The sequence below is a fragment of the Tamandua tetradactyla genome, chromosome 1 (genome assembly GCF_023851605.1).
Source record: "Tamandua tetradactyla isolate mTamTet1 chromosome 1, mTamTet1.pri, whole genome shotgun sequence".
Taxonomy (NCBI): Eukaryota; Metazoa; Chordata; class Mammalia; order Pilosa; family Myrmecophagidae; genus Tamandua; species Tamandua tetradactyla.
In genome coordinates, this window is record NC_135327.1 from 167,655,604 (window position 1) to 167,667,686 (window position 12,083).

A 12,083-nucleotide genomic window follows, 5' to 3' on the forward strand; every position below is an offset into this window, starting at 1 on the left:
GACTGCTGCATGAATGAACATGAGAGATGTAGATGTTGGTGACTGGCCCTGGAAGATTTTAGGTGTGGACGTAAGAAGAGATCTGATTCTGTATGTATTCTGCTGGTGGAACCAACAGACTTTGCAGCGAGAGTACGTTTTAAAGAGAAGACAAAAAGTTCAGTCTTGAAGATGATAGTTTTGTGACAGATTATAGACAGTCTTTGATTCATACATTAGTGTGGGACTGTAAAATGACCATACAACCAGAAACTGCACAAAGCAATTTTAAAAATCTCTAGGAGAATTATGATTTATCATGACCTGTAAAAGTTTTTGTCAAAACATTAAAATACTCTCTTATTATTGGTTATAAATATATGTGGAGGTAAAAAACATAAAAATGAATAGTCAGTACATTGTAATTTAAAACACTAGAAATGCTGAAAATTAAACTGTTTATTTCTGTAAAAAAATGATCAAGAGTGGTTTGAACAGTATTTGACTTCGTCTTCACATCATAAAAATTATGATATGGTGTCAGTATTTTTTTGATGCCTTGGTGAATTGTCATATGTTTTTTTTTTTCCAAGTTTGAAGGCTTTGTGCTTTCAAAGTTGTGAAATGTCTGTGAGAAGTTTTGTATTGCAAAGATTTTTCAGCATCATTTCCTCTGGGATATCTTCATCCTTTTCGTTACAACCACTTTTGTCATTCAAATTCACATCTGGCCAGGTGTCTAAAGTCACTCACACAGTAGCAGTTTCAACATTCCCACGGTCAGTGTACTAGTCAGAGTTCTCTAAAAAGCAGAACCGACAGGACAAATAGATTAAATATACATGTGCCTATAAATATGCAAATATTAAGCAATTGATTATAGAAATTGGCTCCTAGAACTGTGGGGAATGACAAGTTCAAATTCCATAGGCCAAGATACAACTTGGAAACTTTGATGAAAGTGAAATTGAGTTCCCCAGGAGAACCTGGTTGGCTGAAGTAAAGAGAGACAGGAGATTTTCTTTTTGAATTCTGAAGTTATCAGTTGTGGCTAAGACCTCTCTATCAGTTTGCAAAAGCTGCCAGAAGGTAATATACCAGAAATTGTATAGCTTTTAAAAAGGGAACTTATTAAGTTGCAATTTATGCTTCTAAGGCTATAAAAACACCCAAATTAATGCATCCAGGGAAAGATACCCAGACTCAAGAAAGACCCATGGGTCTGGAACACTTCTGCCAGCTGGGAAGGCACGTTGCTGGTATCTGCTGGGGTCTTTGGCTTCTTGTTTCAAACAGCTTCCCCAAAGGCATTTTCTTTCTTCATCTCCAAATGTCCAGGTCTCACATTAGCCCCAAAGCTTTTTACAAAATGTCCCCTCTTAAAGGACCCCATTAAGTGACCCCACTTGAATTGGTAGAGATACATCTCCATAAAAAAATCCTAATCAAAAGGCCCCATCCACAATTGGATAGGTTACAACTCCATGGAAATAACTTATTCAAAAGATCCCACCCAAGAATATTCAATCAGGATCAAAGAACATAGCTTTTCTGGGGTACATGATAGTTTCAAACTGGCGCAACCTCCAGATGCAGGGAGGAGATTCCCCTCATTGTTGACTGCAGATGCAATAGTCATAGCTACAATCAACTCACTATACATGTGAACACAGTTATGAGATATCCTCACAGTAACAATCAGGCCAGAGAATGTTGAACAAACAACTAGACACCATAACCCAGCTAAGTTGACACATGAAACTAACCATCTTGGTCAACTGTTCCTCTATTCCTTCTGTCACTCCATTTATGTTCAATTGCAATTTTACTTCTAGCATTATCATTTTGTCTCCTTGCTGTACTTTTTTTCTTGGTTGGACAAATTCCTCTTTCAATCATAAAATATAATTTGGACTTATCACTGGGAGACGAGGAGGTAACATGGCTATATGCTTTGCCATCTGTGAACGGAGTGAATAACAAAAGTACAATGATCAGTCAGACTGACTTTGAAAGAACTGATATGATCATAATACACTGATTACAATGCACATTTGTTATTATGTAGCAATTTGGGGGCTGAAAAGCTAACAACACATCATCAGCATGCCCCATAGGAAGGATAGGTAAATGGGGCATATTGATTCTCAGAACCAGTATCAAGCAAGTTATCCTCTGAATTACCTACCTCTCTATACCCTTATCATGGTGCCCCATTTCCCTGAATTTCCTAAGACCTTTTTATGTTCTTTCCTGACTGACTGGGTACTTTTATGTAAAGCTATACCTGGTCTCCCCCATACATCCCCACCCCAGGTAGCCATGATATATTCTAAATCTTCCTTCCTATGCTTCCTCTCATCACAATGAACCTAATTTGCCCCAGGACTTTAAAACTGATGTAATAAATTGTTAATAGCTAATAAATCAGTGCCTCTTGGATACTTGCATTTTAATCAGAACTACTGTATATACAATGCAATCAAAATGAGTTTTATTCTCATATGGTATTTCTTCTACCATGGATAACTACTGTGGAACATATTACTGATTAATAACTGGAACCACTATGCAGGTTATCTCCTTAACAACCGCTGATGTAGGTTCTTACTCGAAGTCTCCTCACCTGCACCCCAGTCTAAACTCTGCCAGAAATCTTGAACAAAATTTTCTTTGAATACGACATTGGAATTCTGGAATTTGAAATAATAAATATCAGAGCTTGAAGAAAGCTTCAAGGTCAACTAGTCCAACTTTTAATTTTATAGTTGTAAAACTTGAGACCCAGATAGGTTATGTGACTTATATAGATCACATAAATTTCTTGAAAGAATTGCTTCTTGAACTCCTGTCTCTCTGCCATGTTTTTCTCAAATGAGAAACAGGTGGTTTAAAAACAGAACTTGATGCAATGGCTTCATGGCTGCCAACAGAGTTTTGAATGCCATAAGCCTCAAGAAGTGCTTGCTGACCAGTCTACTGTGGCTTCAGCTTCAGCCCTGACCTGGGCTGGACTGTCACCAGCATGGAGTACATCTACCACTCAGTATCACTGTAGGCTACACAATGAGAGAGAAATTTCAATCACAGTCTAAATTTCCAATAGGGTCAGTAGCCTGATCTTTCTCAGTAACCAAATAATGTAGGCACTAACTAACCAAAGTTCCTGGAGAGCAGGGAGGACAGGAAACAAAAGCCTGTGGCTTCCCTTTACACCAAGAATGGAACTGGACACCTTCCTAGGCCTAACAGTGAGTAATGAAGATCCATGAATATTATTTTCCGAAGGTGGAAAACTTATCAGGATATTATAAGCATATGAATATATCTAACTTGTTTAGGCTACAACTTGTTAACTCAGAGCACACCATGCAATTAATGAGATCAAGGTCACAAATCTATTCCTTTGAGGGCAAGTTTAATTTCATTCCGTTATTAGCCTCTGACTGCAATGTGCTCTGGCTCTTAGGAAGATGGAGAGGCTTTCTACTATTGAAAAAAAAAACAACAACTTGAGAATATGTTTGCCTGTCTGAACAAACACAGAATCACCTATGAATTGACATTACATTAATTATTTTACCTGAATAAATTTATTTTATTCCCAAACTCGTGTGAATAGGGTGGTTTAATGTCACTTAATTTTAGACAATCCACCTACTTGAATAATTTAACCTATATGAAATAATCGTAAGGAAGAATTAAATTCTAGCTTTTTAAACGTAGCAAGAATAAACAAATATATAGGGATTCATAAATAGTATATTCTTTCCAATTCTAGGATCACTTTAACGCACTTATCTGATTCATCAAGATTGACATTGCAGCTTCGTTTGGTAAATGATTTGTCTTTCTAAATGGCCTAAATCAATTGCTGATGGAGGAGGGGAAAGCAGAAGAGAATCATGAGAAGGAGGAGAGAGGAGAAAGAAAATATTAAAGTCACAAAGATATCCTCTCACATTTTCTCCTGTTAACTTTATAGGCTTACCTAAATTTCGCTATACTTTATCTAAGGTCTACTCAATCTAGATTCCATCCCATTGTAGTGCCAGATGGGGAACCAGTTATTTTTAATGAACTAGGTCCCTATCAGAATCTAGTAAATTCTACTGCTTTAATTTTTAGCTAGCTATTCCTGTACATTTATTCTTTCTATACATTTTATGGCAAGTTTATCAAGTTTCACAAAATGATCCAACTGGAATATGACTGGTATTGCATTAATTTATAAATTAACTTTGTGAAAATTGACATATTTAAGGAGTTAAGTTGTACCTTCCAAGAGCATGATGTCTCTCCATTTATTCAGACCATCTTCAATGTCCTATATTATCCCTCCCAGGTTTTCCTTAGTCTGTGATAAGGGAATTCTTGTGGTTTGCTTTATGCAAATATTTAGGCTTTAATCTTTTAATATGAAAATCCATTTTCTGTCACCTTCAAATTCTTTCCCATACTCCTGCACACTGTTGGTATAATTATTAGGGCAAATAAACTCAGAACATTCTTTGAATAATGATTTTCAGCCTTTACTACATTGGCTGAGTGAAAAACTACTTTAGTATAACCCCTGAGACATAAGCCTAGCACAGCATCTGGAAGCCTTCACCATTATTAGACCGGGACTGCTGGTTTGCACTGCTTTTGAGAGTTAAAACAAATCCCTGGTTTAAGGAGTACTGTACTTCCAAATGAAGGGCAAATATAGTTCCTGATAAAATTAGCATAATAAAAGTCTACATTCATCTGTACAACTGATGTGAAGATGGCTAATTATAGGCTTTGATTTTGTGAAAACATAGGCATCCAAATATAATAAAAAATACACAAATAAAGATGACAAAAGTTTAAATCCACTGAGACTAATGAAAGGCAGGTGCTGATATAAGACCTATTTTTGACACTTGAATACTTTTAATAGTGAACTGTGAGAAAGTGCCTGTTAATTGTAATCAGGAACAAAGAAGATAGTTTCACAAAAATCAGTGCTGCTGTATTTCTGAAGCTGTAAATTATAAATAAGAGAGCCAGAATTTCAGTATCTTATAAAGTGTTTGGTATTACAAGATATGCAAAATTAGCTATTACTGAGTAAAATAAAATAATACAAGAAAGTAATATATTAATAAATAACATGCTTTGGTTGTGGGATATTAACCTAGAAATTTCCAGCATTCAAAAACGCCTTCGTTTTCTTTACCTAGAATGTTCTTTCTGGTTTTATTTCTCCTTCACTTAGTTTTCTAATTAAATCTTACTCTTTTATTATATATTAGTTCAAATTTAACTTCAACTGTAACTTCTTAATAGAAAATCTTGCTTGATGACCACGTCTTAATATTTACTGAAATAATCAATGAATGACGAGAAGGAGAAAGTGCAGGCACTAACACATCCGTCATTTTCTCCTTTTCTTTCTGTAGCTTTCCTTTCAATCCTTGTATCAAATTATCTGGCGTTATGATTGCTTTCATCCAGGTGCTGTCAAGACATATTCACAGAAATAATCAACTATATAAATACCTTTTTTAAAAATCCATTATGATACAAGGTAAATTATGGTTATGGTTTGAAATTAGCATTTCTGGCATATTCTAGAACTTTTTTTCTACTTTTTTCCTTTTTCTTATTTTCCTTTATACCTCATCCAATCCTTCCCCTCCAGGCTCACATCATCTTCTGCATTCAAGAGAATCCAAAGTCAGCTTTGCACTACGTTGTGAGACAGGTCATTCTGTCCACAGCTCCGTGTCCAGGAATATATGTGGATAGACTACTGAATTGGAACACATACAATTTCAGAACAATTGCAGTAAAAACCTATTACAAGGCAGATGATGATAACAATGATGTTGATTCCTAAATACTACATAACTGAAAGAAATTTCAAATGAACATTTTAGTGTACCTCAGGAGGTCCTAAGGAGGCAGTAGTCCCATCCCTGAATAACACTGTACAACTATCTTCCTTATTATTGGTAGAAAATAACAGGCCTGAATGTTCTTCAAGAAAGAGCAAAACAGAGAGAAAATCTGTTGATAATACAACTACATTTCAATAAATGAACAGATCTTTACAATCAAAAACAGATCTTTACAACTCATTCATTTACTCCATCAGTCAAAATATTAATTACTTGCTTTCTACCCGAGGACTTCAATTTATTTTTATCGTATGGCATTATTGTGATATCTGAACTGAATAAATAATAAAATGCTATAAAATACTCTATAGTAAATTAAGAAAGAAATAATCACCCTTTTCAAGGAGAAGAGATGAATGAAATTATACAACCCATTAATGAATCATATTTATGAGGTTCTCAAGGGATTTTTATCTAAAAATCAACGCTTTTTTTCCAAATTGCCTATGTGCAATTTCTTAGAAATTAGATATATTCTGAAAGATTATGCCATAGGAAGTTTTGCCATAGTATAGCAGATAAGTGCATAACCTTTGAAATTTGATTGACCTCTATGTTAATCTTCTCTATCATTTACTTGCTATATAAGCATTGGTATATAACAAGTAAATGATAGGGAAGATTAACATATAGGTCTTCACACCCACATGAGACAGACAATAATCCATTCGGGTGTGATGGTATTAAATAGATTACATCAAGTGCTTATCACAGAAGCTAACACGTAACAAATACTTCATCATCATCATCATCACACCCAATAGTTAACTGATCTTATGAATTACAGGCTGTTATCTTTATCTTACCATTAAGGAAATTGAGACTCACAGAGGTTAATTAACTTCTCCAATTTCATACAGACGTAAAGCGAAAATACTAGAGTTGCCAAGTTCTGCATCTTTCTAGAGCCTGATTGAATCTTAAACTGCGAGTAATACTTTTGAGTAAGATATGCAAATTCAAATATATGCAAATGGATGCAATAGGTATCACTTTCTGAGAAAAATATATGGCCACTTATTCCAAACCTTGATTGAAATTTCTATAATGTTCATTTATCAACACAGGTCAAGGTAGAAATATTATTTCTCAGTTTCCTCAAGTCTCAATTATCAACTGTATTACTTTAAATCCACCAGGAAAAAGAAAACAAAATGAGACCTTCAATCCAATGATGGATAGCTCCCCAAATTAAATTGCATGTGTGCCTGAATGCACCAAAGCATCTTCGGTGGTGTGTGTCTTGATTCACTCATTCTTTCTTCATTCAGTAAATATGCAACACTACTACTCAATGCATGGATGCCTAGGAAGACCTGAACATACAGAGACTTCATACTTATCTTGGGAAGGTTCACCTTCTCACGCAGAGATGCAAATACAGAACTGAATATCAAAATAGAACTCAATAACCCTGTAATAGAACTCATGTTTTCAATTTCCTTCTCCAAATGAATGACTTAATAAGTGCTGAAGTGTATCTGGACAGAAAGAATATTATGCACAAAGACATGGTCATAAGAAATAAAAAGATGTTTTCAGAAAAGGGTAAAAATGCAAATATTTGAGAGTTTGGAAGAATGGTGAAAGCAAACATAAAATATATTGTAGAACCTACATCAGGTTGGCTTCATATTTCGGGTCATAGAATAGAAGATTTTAAGGTTAAGAGTGAGTGATACATTTAAATTTACATATAGAAAATCACTGTGGCAATAGTCTGCAAGATGGTAAGATTGAATATACCCTGCCAGTCATTTGTGCAATACTTTATTCATTAATTCATATATGTATTCAAAAACATGCTTTGCTCCACTTACTGTATGTGGGGGAATACATGATTGAGGTACTGTATGGAGCAAACATTTATTCTCTCTTTCCCATCTACCTCATTCTCTCCCTCCTTTGCTTCTCTCCTACAGTTTATTGAGGTATCAGAGACTAATAGTAAACAAAGACAAATAATAAACACAATAATCAAGTATGATAGCAATTCAAAGTTCTACATCATTACAACCTAAAAATAGTTGAATATACTAGACAATTAATGTCAATAAACTATTTTAAGTCAGCCCTTTGATCACAGCTACTCCTAATCCAAGTTCCAGTGTTTCACTAGCAATTTTGGAAATTTCATTTAGCTTGATAGAGGATAACATCACTAAATTTGTCCAAAGAGATTTGCAACATAAATCCATTTCAATAATTTATAACAAGGACTGAAAATATGCACCACCTGGTAAACAAATCTTTCCAGTTAGGAAAATGATCTAATAAAGTGAATTGGAAAAGAAAAAGGTCTGCTTGATGAATTCAGGATCTGAATTTAGGTAGTTGAGTGGCCTAAAGTAGCTATTCATCAAGCAGCAGAGGTTTGGTGAGACATCCTGTTCTGTATAGATACAGCTTCCAATGGAGGGAGTATTACTGGTGGCTGCTGAGAACACCTTCTTTTCTGGACAATGCTGAAGAGATCATAGCAGTTTCTTACTTTCTAGATTTCATATTTCTAGATCCCAAAGGGAACATCACCTCTCATTTTATACTTGTCATTACAGCAACACTCTTTCCATATTTTAACCTACAATTTTCAAGTTAACAGATTATTTCCATTGATTGCTTTTTATGTTGGCTTTTTATATATGTCTCTATATGTTGTCTTGACATATAAGTTGCACCTTGATCTTACATCTAATTTGTCTGTGAGAAGTTTTTCTGTGGTCTGGATTGAACCTCATGGCCTGGAAACTAATCTCACCCAGCAGTTTACAGGCAGCCTTAAAAATTCCTCTCATAGACAATAGCGACACCTGCCTAGTCCTATCTAAATATTGGTACAATGGCCTTTCTAATAAATAACAAACTCCCATATATACAATTCCCACCCCCACAATATCTTAAATTGAAAGCAAAGTGGCAACTTTCTATTCCAGCTGGCACCCTGCATTTACATATGGATAGTATATTGGCAGTGCCTCTCAAACTTAATTTGTATGTGAATTATCTAAGGATCTTGTTATAATGCAGTTCAGTAAGACTGGGCCGAGGCCTGACATTCCACATTTATAAAAAGCATCAGTGATGCTAGTCTGGAGATCACACTTTGAATAGGAAGTGTTTAGGGGCTTTGTGACTAACGTCAGCTCCAAATAATGCTTTCTGTAGGTGTCACAGTAACAATGGCTTGCACAAGGGAACTTCTGTTATTGACGATTGCCATAGTCTAAACTCCCTGCAAAAGACCCTACTATGAGCTTTTTAGTTGAGTTCATAATGTCCCTTGCCTCTTGAAAAGTTCCTTTGAGCAGTTGGACAGCTCAGGGCAACATGATTTGCTAAAAGCCTGGGCATTGTCATTTCATTGCCAAGTGATCTTTTTTTTTTTTTTTCATTTATTGAAATTTTATTCTGGTGAGTTAGATATTAGCTCAACTTTGAGTCTCAAGAAAGGTACCGGTATTAGCAAGTGCCTGGCTTAGGAATACGCTAGAAACTTGGGGACCTGGCAGTGTTTCATTTTGCTCATTTTTATCAACAGGCTGACATTTATTTAACAATAACTCAAGAGGGAAGATGCTGGGGGCAGGGAGACCAACAAGGAAGCTAGCACGTTGGTTCAGGATTGGAACACAACCAATTGGCAAAAGTTGTGGAAGACATTTTTGGGCCACCCTGGAAGTTGACATTTCCATTCCTGCAACTGTGTAGGAAAGGCTGGATAATTCTCACTGAGGCGGTCAATGGGGAAACAAGCATATTAAGCATTCTATTTAAATATTTTTCAGGTGCATGCTGATGCTTTACACATTAGAACTTCCTGAGAAAGCAAACACAACTGGAGGTGAGGGAAGTGAGTTGCTTTGACCATCTTGTTTCATTTTGAATATTGCAATAAGAATGTATGACTTGAAAGCATTTTGAGAGGTGTAAGTATATAAAAATATGGACGTATTATTGGATGTACTTAGCATGTTTCATCTGTTTCCGAGAGTAGGTTTTTGACATGTATTTCAATAATCTTTCAATAAATTGCATCTGCTTTTATAGTTATTATTACTAGAACTGCCATCATTACCCTGATAGTTCTCTAAAGAACTCTGTGGTGTCATGGGACTGTGAGTATTAAAACAAAATGTTACGTCCAACCCCTAGAAGGCTATTCATCTAAAACCATCAAAAATAACATGCAAACCTCCAGAGGAAGTAGAAAATCCAAGCACACCTTCATCAGAAAGGAATTCCACAGAGAAATCCAATGTAATAAACATGTGCCATTAGCTGTGGTCTGGACACGGTACAACTTGGAAAAGTACCTATAATTTACCTAATGAGTCTCAACCGAGTCCAGGAAAATTCTCAAATTTAATTATACTCTAACTTTTTATACTCAAAATTAGATATTATCAGACAGCAGGTTATTCAATAAATTTGAATTCAATAAATTTCAGTGTGAATGTGCTTTTTCCCCACAAAGGTGACAAGACCCAGGCAGCAGGACAAGTATCCCAGACACATCTCTGGAGGAAGAAGTACACACAGATGGTCAGAAGATCTGATTTCTCACCTCAGAAATTATCCTGATGCTAAAAATAGACAAGATAAACATAAATGAGTGAGCAGGATGCCCTCAAGGTGAAAGCAGAACTGATAACATATGTAGGATGAAGGCAGTCATTACAGCTGATGTGTAATGAATGCTTATGACCAAGCACTGTGCTACATGAGCAAGCAAAGTGAAGCATGGAGAAGTTAAGGAACTTGCCCTACAGATGAGTAAAAACAACAAGGAAAAATAAATAGGTTAATAATAAAGGGGGATAAAGGGTAAAAAAAATTGGGTAAATTGAAATACTAGTGCTCAATGAGAGGTAGGAGTAAGGCGTAAGTTATGGATGTGTGAGTTTTTTCTTTTTATTTCTTTTTCTGGAGTGATGCACATATTCTAAAAATAATCATCATGCTGAATACACAACTATGTGATGATATTGTGAGCCATGGGTTGAATACGGTGGATGGACTGTATAGGTGTGAAGATTTCTCAATAAAAATATTTTTTTATTAATTAAAAAAAATTAACCAATACAACATTTAGAAATCATTCCATTCTACATATACAATCAGTAATTCTTAATATCATCACATAGATGTATGATCATCATTTCTTAGTACATTTGCATCGATTTAGAAAAAGAAATAGCAAGACAACAGAAAAATAAATAAAATGATAATAGAGAGAAAAATAAAAATAAAAAATAAAAAATATTAAAAAAAAAACTATAGCTCAGATGCAGCTTCATTCAGTGTTTTAACATAATTACATTACAATTAGGTAGTATTGTGCTGTCCATTTTTGAGTTTTTGTACCCAGTCCTGTTGCAGAGTCTGTATCCCTTCAGCTCCAATTACCCATTATCTTACCCTATTTCTAACTCCTGATGGTCTCTGTTACCAATGACATATTCCAAGTTTATTCTCTAATATTGGTTCACATCAGTGGGACCATACAGTATTTGTCCTTTAGTTTTTGGCTAGTCTCACTCAGCATAATGTTCTCTAGGTCCATCCATGTTATTACATGCTTCATAAGTTTATTCTGTCTTAAAGCTGCATAATATTCCATCGTATGTATATACCACAGTTTGTTTAGCCACTCGTCTGTTGATGGACATTTTGGCTGTTTCCATCTCCTTGCAATTCTAAATAATGCTGCTATAAACATTGGTGTGCAAATGTCCATTTGTGTCTTTGCCCTTAAGTCCTTTGAGTAGATACCTAGCAATGGTATTGCTGGGTCGTATGACAATTCTATATTCAACTTTTTGAGGAACCGCCAAACTGCCTTCCACAGTGGTTGCACCATTTGACATCCCCACCAACAGTGGATAAGTGTGCCTCTTTCTCCATATCCTCTCCAGCACTTGTCATTTTTTGTTTTGTTGACAATGGCCATTCTGGTGGGTGTGAGATGATATCTCATTGTGGTTTTGATTTGCATTTCTCTAATGGCCAGGGACATTGAGCATCTCTTCATGTGCCAAATTTTGGCCATTTGTATTTTCTCTTCTGAGAGGTGTCTGTTCAAGTCTTTTTCCCATTTTGTAATTGGGTTGGCTGTCTTTTTGTTGTTGAGTTGGACAATCTCTTTATAAATTCTGGATACTAGACCTTTATCTGATA

General features: G+C 35.4%; 1 long non-coding RNA gene across 2 annotated transcripts in view; it reads right to left on the reverse strand.

Moving 5' to 3' along the window:
• Positions 1 to 475: 475 nt before the first annotated feature.
• Positions 476 to 12,083, reverse strand: part of LOC143687217 (uncharacterized) — a 70,942-nt gene continuing 59,334 nt past the window's right edge. For both annotated transcript variants that reach the window (XR_013177467.1, XR_013177466.1), the window contains exon 4: positions 476 to 781. This is a non-coding gene — a long non-coding RNA (uncharacterized LOC143687217). The remainder of the gene's footprint in view (positions 782 to 12,083) is intronic.